The sequence below is a fragment of the Octopus bimaculoides genome, chromosome 14 (genome assembly GCF_001194135.2).
Source record: "Octopus bimaculoides isolate UCB-OBI-ISO-001 chromosome 14, ASM119413v2, whole genome shotgun sequence".
Taxonomy (NCBI): domain Eukaryota; kingdom Metazoa; phylum Mollusca; class Cephalopoda; order Octopoda; family Octopodidae; genus Octopus; species Octopus bimaculoides.
The window spans coordinates 489129-498942 of NC_068994.1; the positions used below are offsets into that span (position 1 = coordinate 489129).

A 9814-nucleotide genomic window follows, 5' to 3' on the forward strand; every position below is an offset into this window, starting at 1 on the left:
CTCTCTTTCTCTCTTTCTCTCTCTCTCTGAAAGTATCTGTCATTACAGTATCGAAATGTGATTGTTTCAGTTAGTAGAATAGTTTCATTTTTAAAGTGAAAGTATTTGACATGAGTGTTTTTGTTTCACTTTTGACACGTAATACTTAAATAGTGGAGGAGATATTATGTTGCCGTGGGCTCGAACTCTGCAAGAAGTTAAAAATTTTTTTGACTAAAACACAACTGGAACCCTAAGTAAGGCATCTGTAAAATTTGAATGAAATTGGTTGCGTAGTTCTCGAGTTTTAGGGATTCACACAGACAGACAGACACATATTCTCATTTATATATATATATATATATATATATATATATAAATTCCACCCATCACTCGATCTTCTTAATTAATTTCTTCCAAAAATGTTTATTGCTTTTGTATTTAACATGAAAGGAACTATCTGTGAAGTAATTCTCAAGAACGTTGGATCCTGTGCGTTCCACCGACAAGTTTCAAAATGTTGGGTACAATAAGCTATTCGATGTGTCGAACCCTTAGCCTACAGTATGCTTATATTAACAGTGTTGTTGTTGTTGTTAATGATGATGCTCTAGTTATCACCGTCTGGTAGAATGTGACCCCACTGTTAATCCCACTGACTTTTTAATATTTAATCCCCCGTCTTCTGCATCTATGAGTAGATTAATTAATCAACCTGTTTCCATCATTAATTTAGCTCTGTTTATCTCTTTTATAGACAAGTGTTTGTATGTTATTGGTTCTGTTACGCTGCCGCAATATCAAGGGTATAACATCGGTTTATGCGAATCTCTGGAGAATTTATAACCCCGATTTAGAGTCGTTTGCCTTGAAATCTGTGGTTGCCGTTGGAGACAAAAGAATTCGTTAATTCAATTTAAAACAACGGGCAAGTTGAAACCTTTTTTTGATAGGTGCTATTTCGGAAGTGATAGTCTTCGCATGGAAGTTTCTGGTGCAAGATGGCGACGATTGGCGCAGGAAACAATAGTTAAGAAATAACTTTTAGGTATAGAAGAAGTAGTTGTAAAGAAAACAGGAGTACAACGGGTAATTGTACGTGAAACAGGTGTAGAAAACTTCTCATCTGTCCGAAGATTATGCTTATAATAGGATAATAGTGTTTGGCGTAAATTAGAGAAAATGTAGCGGAGTGCAAAGCACAAGAGAAGCAAGATTCCTGGTTAGAAAGACTAAAAGTGAAGGAATAAAGAATGAAGACAAGACAAGACTCAAGAAGGAATAAAACCGAATAAGTCAAAGACTACAGAATGTCAAAGAATGGCAGGAAAGAATATTAATTGTTAGAAAAAGATCTACAAATATTATCGACGATGAAAATGAAGAAAATGGTATGAACAGAAGACAAAGAAATGAAAATCTATTAAAGAAAATAAAAGAAATCTTGCACGTGTATGGTGGGGGAATCTGTATTTGTGTTTATGCCCTACAACCGCTTGACAACCGGTGTTGTTTCTTTTACCTCCTCTAACTTAGTGGTTCGGAAAAATAAACCGATAGAATTGAGTAGCAGGTTTTAAATAAATAAGTCCTGTGGTCGATTTGTTCGGCGGTGCTCCAGCGTGGCCGAAGTCTAATGACTGAAACAAATAAAAGATAAAAGTCACATACTCAGGACAAATAATGTTTTTGTATGGGAGAAATTCAAAAAACGACAGAACAATGATAATCGTATGTCACCAGTCATTAGTCAATAGTCATTAGTCAATAGTCATTAGTCAGTATGGCATTAAAGAGGACAGAATCAGTGGCGTTAGACATTATAACTTCGGTTGGAGTCGAGGAGGATGTGTAAACGGAGTTTTAAGGAATAATGACAGTGAACCCTTTGTTGTGAATATGACATTAGTGTTTCCTCTTCCCTTCAAATTCAATATAATGACCCCCTAATCTCGACCCATTTGACTTTAACATTATTCTATCCGTATGGAGTACCAAGATGGCAGTCAAGATTAACCATTAATCTTGAAATGATTAACAGCAAGAGATGCACCGATATTGCTGTGTTACAATACAATCAGCCGGAAAAGAAAACCGACCCGTTTATATATGGCAGGAAAGATCTCAGCAATGGGTTATCGAGTTCTAGGTTCGAGTTGAGATCAATAATTTAAAATATGTGAGACTGCAACCAGGACATCGCAAAGTTTAACGGAATCAAAGATATACAGATCATCTAAAGAGCTCCAGTACGATGTTCTGTTAGTTTACCAGAAACGTATTAAAGATCTATAAGGAACATGATAGCTAGTATGTTCCCACTACGCTAACTAGCTAGATAAATAGAGAGAGAGGGGGGAGGGAGAGAGACAGACAGGACCACCATGGAGCTCTGAAGAGAAATCATCCGAAACCAGATTTGTTTCCCATTATGACATGAAACTTTTGTTCGGATGAAATGAAGTGATAATCTTTGTTTCGTGGCAAACTCCCTCCAGACGGATAAGATATTGTGACAAGAGGCTTTCACATTAAACTGACAAATTTATTGAACACCTTCCACGCTGCAATTGTTTATTGAACAGTTTTCTGTAAAATAATACTTTTGGCCATGTTCAGGTATATTGCGATTCTATGAAATCGAGAAACGAGGATTATCTCATACTTAGTAGGAGTATCTCAGACGAAGGAGACAAGTTTAATGTGTCAGGCAGAAGTAAGTGGGTTGGATATACTTAATCCGTCAACTGAAATGAACTAAAGAAAAGTTTAAAAATACAGGATTGACGATGCATTCTGGGAGAATAATAAATGCAATAAAGACGTCTTGATTGCAGGAAGAAGAGTGCGAAGAAAATAGTGAGAAACATCGATTATATGGAAGGGGGAGTAAATATCTGGGAATATTGGGAATAATTGAGTTGACTAAAGTTTCTTACAGCGAGCACTTCACTTTCAGGGATAAATATATATATATATATATATGTGTGTGTGTGTGTGTGTATGTATATATACATATATACAAAAATATATATATATATATATATATATATATATATATATATATCAGGTCATTCCATAATTAATGCTGTTTTTTCATACTTCCTTTATTTTTCAAAATTATAATAAACAAAGTTCTTTTTTAATCTAAAATATACTCTCCTGCATTTTCGACAATGCTCTTCTGTATATCTGGTAGACTTGCAAGGCCCCTCTTCCAAAATTCAGTTGTCTGTGACGAAAAATACTCCTCCAGTACTGTTCTGACCTCGTCTACAGAATTCATATTTTTTCTGTCCAAATGATTTTGAAGACTGTGGAATAAATGACAATCAGATGGGGTAATATCCGGCGAATATGGTGGGTGGGGCATCGTTTCCCATTCAAACTGCTCCAGCCTTTCGAATGTCATCCTCACTGTATGTGGCTGAGCATTATCCTGGTGGAAGAACATCTTTTCGACTTGAAACCAAAGATGGTCATTTTTCTTCTAGCACTAATTTAAGCCACTCAAGCTGCTCGCAGTAGATCTCCTTTGTTATCGTTTGGTTTGGGGTTAAAAGTCCAAAGTGGACTAAACCTTTCATAGCCCACCAAACAGATAACAACACCTTACGTGGGTGAAGACCTTCTTTAACCTGGGGTACCGGTGTTTCTCCTTTCCCTACTCACTGTCTTCGGCGCTTGACATTTTCATAGAGAACCCATTTCTTGTCATCAATTCTGTCAACCATATCCTGGTCGGCCCAGTGCTATAGTAGAAGATGCCTGCCCAACGTGCCACGCAGTGAAACTGTCACGATTAAGTTTGATAATATTTAAATATTTAATATTGTTCTTGAAGGAATTAAATATTTCTAAAGGAATATAAAATAGATGACAAATTCCAGTTGTGCGGATGGTAGTTCATATGGAAAGGGTTCCGAGTAGTTTTGTTTCTCCACAAAAGAAAATTAAGGATCTTCGTTAGACGCGTGGCTAATCACCAAATACCCACCTGATTGCCTGATTCCACTAATTAACAAAATGAGTCTTGACAAAACTTGTTTCTTTTCGTTAATTCCATATAATTATGTTTTTGATAAGATAGTTCAACGGGGAAACCAAGAATTTGTGGTTCCCGTAAAACTATTCCAAGATTATTCACTATCAGTGCTAAAGAATCTGAACAACGTTTCCGTCTCAGAATATAACTTTTGAATGTGAATGGAGGCATTAGGTTTGTTGTTTCTGCAAACAGAGGCTGAAGTTGTCTGAGTAACTTCTAAAGAAGCGGAAGAGAATAGCGACATTTAACAAAACAGGAACAATGAAAGAGTTAAATGTTTGGTTAGATCTTCCTCTTCCGAAACTGTCTTCTTTATCTTACTATGGAAATTTATCAACAGATTGAAGAGGGTAGAATAACACATAAACTGAGGTGATACTTTAGAAAGCAGAGTAAAATTACTGGAAAAAGATCGAAAACACCTTACTAATGCCCGACTGTAAAGTGTTCAACGTTAGATTTTCCCGAGAGTTGAATTGTTGTGCATTGTTTCACTGAATCACAACAATTACTCAAACCAGAGGAAGTTGGAGCAAAAACAAAGAACATGAACGATGAAGTTATTTCATTGTATTTTTAGTGTCATAAACGATGACATGGCTAATCACAGTTTCTTCTTAGTTGATGGATCAAGGGAGATTTGGTAATACGTCTTTCTATAATATTCCGATTGGGCTACATGAGATAAAGAGGGAAACTATTCGCCTCTCTGCAGCAGCAGGAATAGCGGCGGATATGTTACGTGCGTGAACGGCTCACGATTTTTAATTTCCTGTCTCTAACCTGGATACATTGATATCGTCCATAAAAATTCCTTCTTCAGATTCGAATTGTATCCCCCAGGCTTCTCTCTTCATAATTTATGAAACGTTCATACTATCTTCCAGCACAATATATAAATGCGAAAACTCTAATGAAGAATCGGCAATAATTTTCTCTGCTGAGTTCTTGAAAGAACAGACTTTATCAGGTACCTCACCCACCTCCCATGAACTGAAATTCCATGAAAATGATTCTTCAGAAAATTAGATCCAAGGCTTGAACACCTAAATGATTTCCGTCTGGTTGCCTTATCCCTGTTGAACTGTATGGTCGAACATACAGACTCACAGCAACTAAAACCAGAAAAGAAGTGATTCAACTTTAAGCGATACAACTTTATTAGTCTTACTGAAGGGGAAATAATTCATGGTTTGTCCCGTACTTGCAATGACCATAAATTAATCTCCATATCAGATTTTTAATAAAATCGGGTTTGTTCCTGCTACAATCTGTCTTCAAACATGGACAGTTGCTATGTAGCCGAAAGTATGACTGGGAATCAGAAGAACGTTTATAATAAACGACTGAGGATTGCAAGGGTCGAAGCAAACTGAAGGAATCAAGTGTTTTTATATAAAGTTGGCTGCAATCAAGAAATTATTATTGATGTTAGCACAATGTATTCAACAGTCGAATACATTTTTGACGGATTTTGTGCTCAAATACGTGTGTGTGTGTGTGTGAATAACTGTGTGTGTGAATAACTGTGTGTGTGAATAACTGTGCGTGCTTGTACGTAACTGTGTGTACCTGTACGTAATTGTGTGAGTGCGTGTGCCTGCGTGTGTGAGCGAGAGAGTATTGTGTATATATATATATATATATATATATATATATATATATATATATAGTAAAATAAAGATTCAGATAAAATCAGATACTTGAAAAGATATGCACCACGTAGGGTTGGATAAACCTGTGGTTCCGGCCTCTAACTGACAAGTATCAAATAGGATATTATGGTTGTGTACACAGAGAAAACCAACCCTATGAGTATTTAGTAGCTAGGGGTTGATCCAAAGCACGCATTACGTTGAATTGTACGTTGTTGGTATATTCTAGTGTGTCTGGCAAGTCGTAAATCCACTTGGTGTATTATAATTAAATGAATAACAACAGACGATGGATAATTGTCAGCTCATTACAACAACTGGAATATCCCACTTGATACTTATCAACCATAGGCCTGTACCACAGGTTTATCCCACCCTACCCGGTGCATATCTTTCCAAGTACCCGATTCTATCTGAGTCCTTACTTTACTATTTATTTGATACTCTCATAGCCAATTAAAGTACGCTTACTGTACTTGAATTCTTCAACAAGATGGATAAGGTCAAAGTTAATTTCTCAATGAAGTATATCCTCATCCACAGCAAGGAGTTGTACATGTGAGCTAACAATTATCCATCGTCTGTTACTATTCATGTGTGTGTGTGTGTGTGTGTGTGTGTGATATGAAGGTGCCACTGGAAAGTGCGACACGCAACCAAAAGCGGAGCTCAGTTGTGAGTTCTACATTTTACTTCTAAATCCAGTGTTGTACGAACGGGTCATCAACCTCGGGATAAGCTAAAGTGCGCCAGATTTTATGTGTGTGTACGCGTCCAGCCATACACTCACAAATACACACACACACACTCGCAGGTACACCTTGTTTCTTCTTGAAAGCCTAGAGTTATCTTGTTTGTAATGACATCTTCAAGTATGTCGAGATAAGATGCTCACCTGAAAGAGACTCCCCACTTACTGTTTGACAAACTAATCTCTGTCGTCTTGGCTGGCAGTAGTCCTCTCTCCCACCTAAAAACTCGTCTCTCTCTCTCCTTCCATTCACGTATTGCCTCCACCCGTTACTCACTGACCTCCTGTGTGAGGAGAGAGGGTGATCCTGGTTATATACGCCTGAGATTTCTGTCTCTGTGTGTGCGTGCGTGTGTGTGTGTGTGTGTGTGTGTGCGTGCGTGCGTGTGTGCATATGAATAGATTTTTATAGTAATGTTTCACATAACGCGCAAACATACACATACATACACGGACAAACACAATTATCTATCTACACAAATATGTCGGTGTGTATGTACTATACTTCAGGTATCTGTGTGTGTGTGTGTGTGTGTACAGACTCACAAGATGCACACATGCAGATATACATACATACAGATACACGTTAATGTGTATATATTAATATAAATCTTGTATTCAAGCTAACTTTTGAACTTTTTATACCTGTGAGCAATTACACACACACACACACGCACACATACATACATGCACATACATATTTATTCATATACATGCATACACGGACATAAACACACTATATACATATACACAGTAATCAATTTATTCATCTAATCGTTTATTTCATTTATGAGAATATTTTGTGATTAATCGTAATAAAATATACTGCGCTCGGTGTGTGTGTGTGTGAGTCCGACGGCGTGTGGTTTATGCATGCGTGTGTCTCAGTAGATTTGTTTCCACGGATGCTTGCTATATGTGTGTATGTATGCAGGAGATAGTTTAGTTGTGTATATAAAGTTTATATACGCATTCGTGAGTGTTTGTATGAGTGAGTATACACAGAGGGATAGATAGATAGATAGATAGATAGATAGATAGATAGATAGATAGATAGATAGATAGATAGATAGATAGATACACAGGTAGAGAGAGTGATGTATATGTACATCTTTCTCTCTCACTCTCTCTCTTTCTCACTATGTCTAATCGATCCCCCATATATATGTATTCCACGTTTATCCAATGTAATACCTCTTTTGTGTATTTCTATGGACAACCTCTACAAGTGCTGGCAATAATTTTATTCACTCGTCAAATATTTCTTACCATCCAACACTTCCTACCAATGAACTTGATGGGACGGACAGAATGGTAACTTATTCCACCTGGCAGCATCACACCTCCACACACACACACACACACACACACACACACACACACAACTCGATGTGGCTTCAGCACTTCATAAACGAAAATGAAATCTTTTAATCTCTGTCGAATAAGGCCAAGGAATTAGTGGCTGACATCACGTCACCAAATATCCACATTGATCGATATATAATTCTTTCTGTATCTGCGATTACTTATGTGGGTGGGTGAGCGCGCGTGCGTTTGTGTGTGTGTGTGTGTGTGTCTTCGCTGCCGTAACCGACTCCATCCATATTTATTCCATCATCAAAAAGTGTCATGACTAATTTCCTATATTTTAGGAACGAATTATCTTCCAAAGATAAAACAATCTTTGCTTCGCTCGGGAATATTGATATCCTCACAATTAGTGGAGACAAACCAAACGGAAGTGAGTTCAAATTAAGTTGTAGAAAAATAAACAAATGCTTACTAATCGACTTAATTACATTCAGTCAATTATTTTTCTAATTAATAAATTTTTAATATCTACCGAAGTGTTTGGTGAGTTATCCAATAGTATTAGTTTTACTGTCTGGCAGTAAAAACTATCAAATCCTGACTCAAAATCAGTTTCTAAGACATGCAAGCACGGAAATACAGGCGTTAAACAGGCGATGTGTGGCTGTATGTGTTTGTGTTGTGTGTGTATGGCTGTGTGTGCGTGTATGTATTTGCCTGTGTGTTCGATACCTGGGGGCGTATTGCAAGACACTTTATTTCACGTTGCCCCAGTTCACTCAGCTAACAAAAATGAGTAGTCCCTGTATTTCAGTGGGATCAACCATGTTACATTCCATTTCATGCTGAATCTCTCTGAGAACTACGTCAAGAGTATGCCTGTCTGTGGAGTGCTCAACCAGTTGTACGTTAATTTCACAAGCAAACTGTTCTGTTGATGGGATGAACTGAAATTCTCGTCGTGCTAACTGACGGAGTGCCATTATGTGTGTGTGTGTGTGAGAGAGAGAGAGAGAGAGAGAGATTGTGTGCGTATGTGTATGTATTAATTTATTTAATAAGTGACTCTTACAAGACAAGTAATTTTGCGGCATTGAGTACCTTTCTTTAATTGACAGAAAAAGATGCTTGTTTTTGTGGTTGTTGGGGAGGGGGGATAGTGTTTGTCTAATTAACTATCCGTTTGCCTGTCTATCTAGAAGACAATCTGTTTGTTTATCTGTCTATCTATCTATCTGTCTGTCGGTCTCTCTACCTGTCTATCGATCTGTCTCTCAGTCTGCCAGTTTATTTATGCAACTATCTATCAGTGAGTTTATGTGTATTTATGTTCTTTTTAACAAGGTGTCTGTCAGTCTATTTATTTATCTGGCAAGCTACCGTGACAAGTTTCTTTTTCTCTTTCTCTCCCACCCTCCTCTCTCTCTCTCTCTCTCTCTCTCGTATACACACACACACTACGTGTGTGTCTTACTACACACTCTACAGGCACATATCCAGTTACCTAAAAACAACATGCACACATATACATGTACATGTGTATAGATAGACAGTCAGACAGACAGGCAGGCAGATAAATAGACAGACAGACAGACAAACAGACAGATAGATAGATAGATAGATAGATAGATAGATAGATAGATAGATAGATAGATAGATAGATAGATAGATAGATAGATAGATAGATAGATAGATAGATAGATAGATAGATAGATATGCTTGAATGTATACATATTTATATATATTATATTGTATATATATATTAATACATGACTGCAACAATTGAAGCTGAAACAATTTAAAGATGGGGGGGGGGTTCCGCATTACCACACCCACCACCATATTGTCTAATTTGTTTTTCTTTGAGACTTCACACTGTGATAGAGGGGAGATTTGGCTGCTATTTCCAGTTGATGAGACGAGGAGGTCCGGCTCAGAAACCTAATGTAAAGAATTCTTCTCATGGAAGTTTGAGCGGCTAAACTGAGCCGGTGGAGCATCGCTAGCTTGCTTGTATGTATGTGTGCTTGAGTGTATATATATATATATATATATATATATATATATATA

At 37.2% G+C, this 9814-nt stretch overlaps 1 protein-coding gene across 1 annotated transcript in view; it reads left to right on the plus strand.

Annotated features, from left to right (window-relative positions):
* Positions 1-9814, plus strand: part of LOC106870470 (fibroblast growth factor receptor-like 1) — a 127043-nt gene that overhangs the window by 14983 nt on the left and 102246 nt on the right. The window lies entirely within an intron of this gene.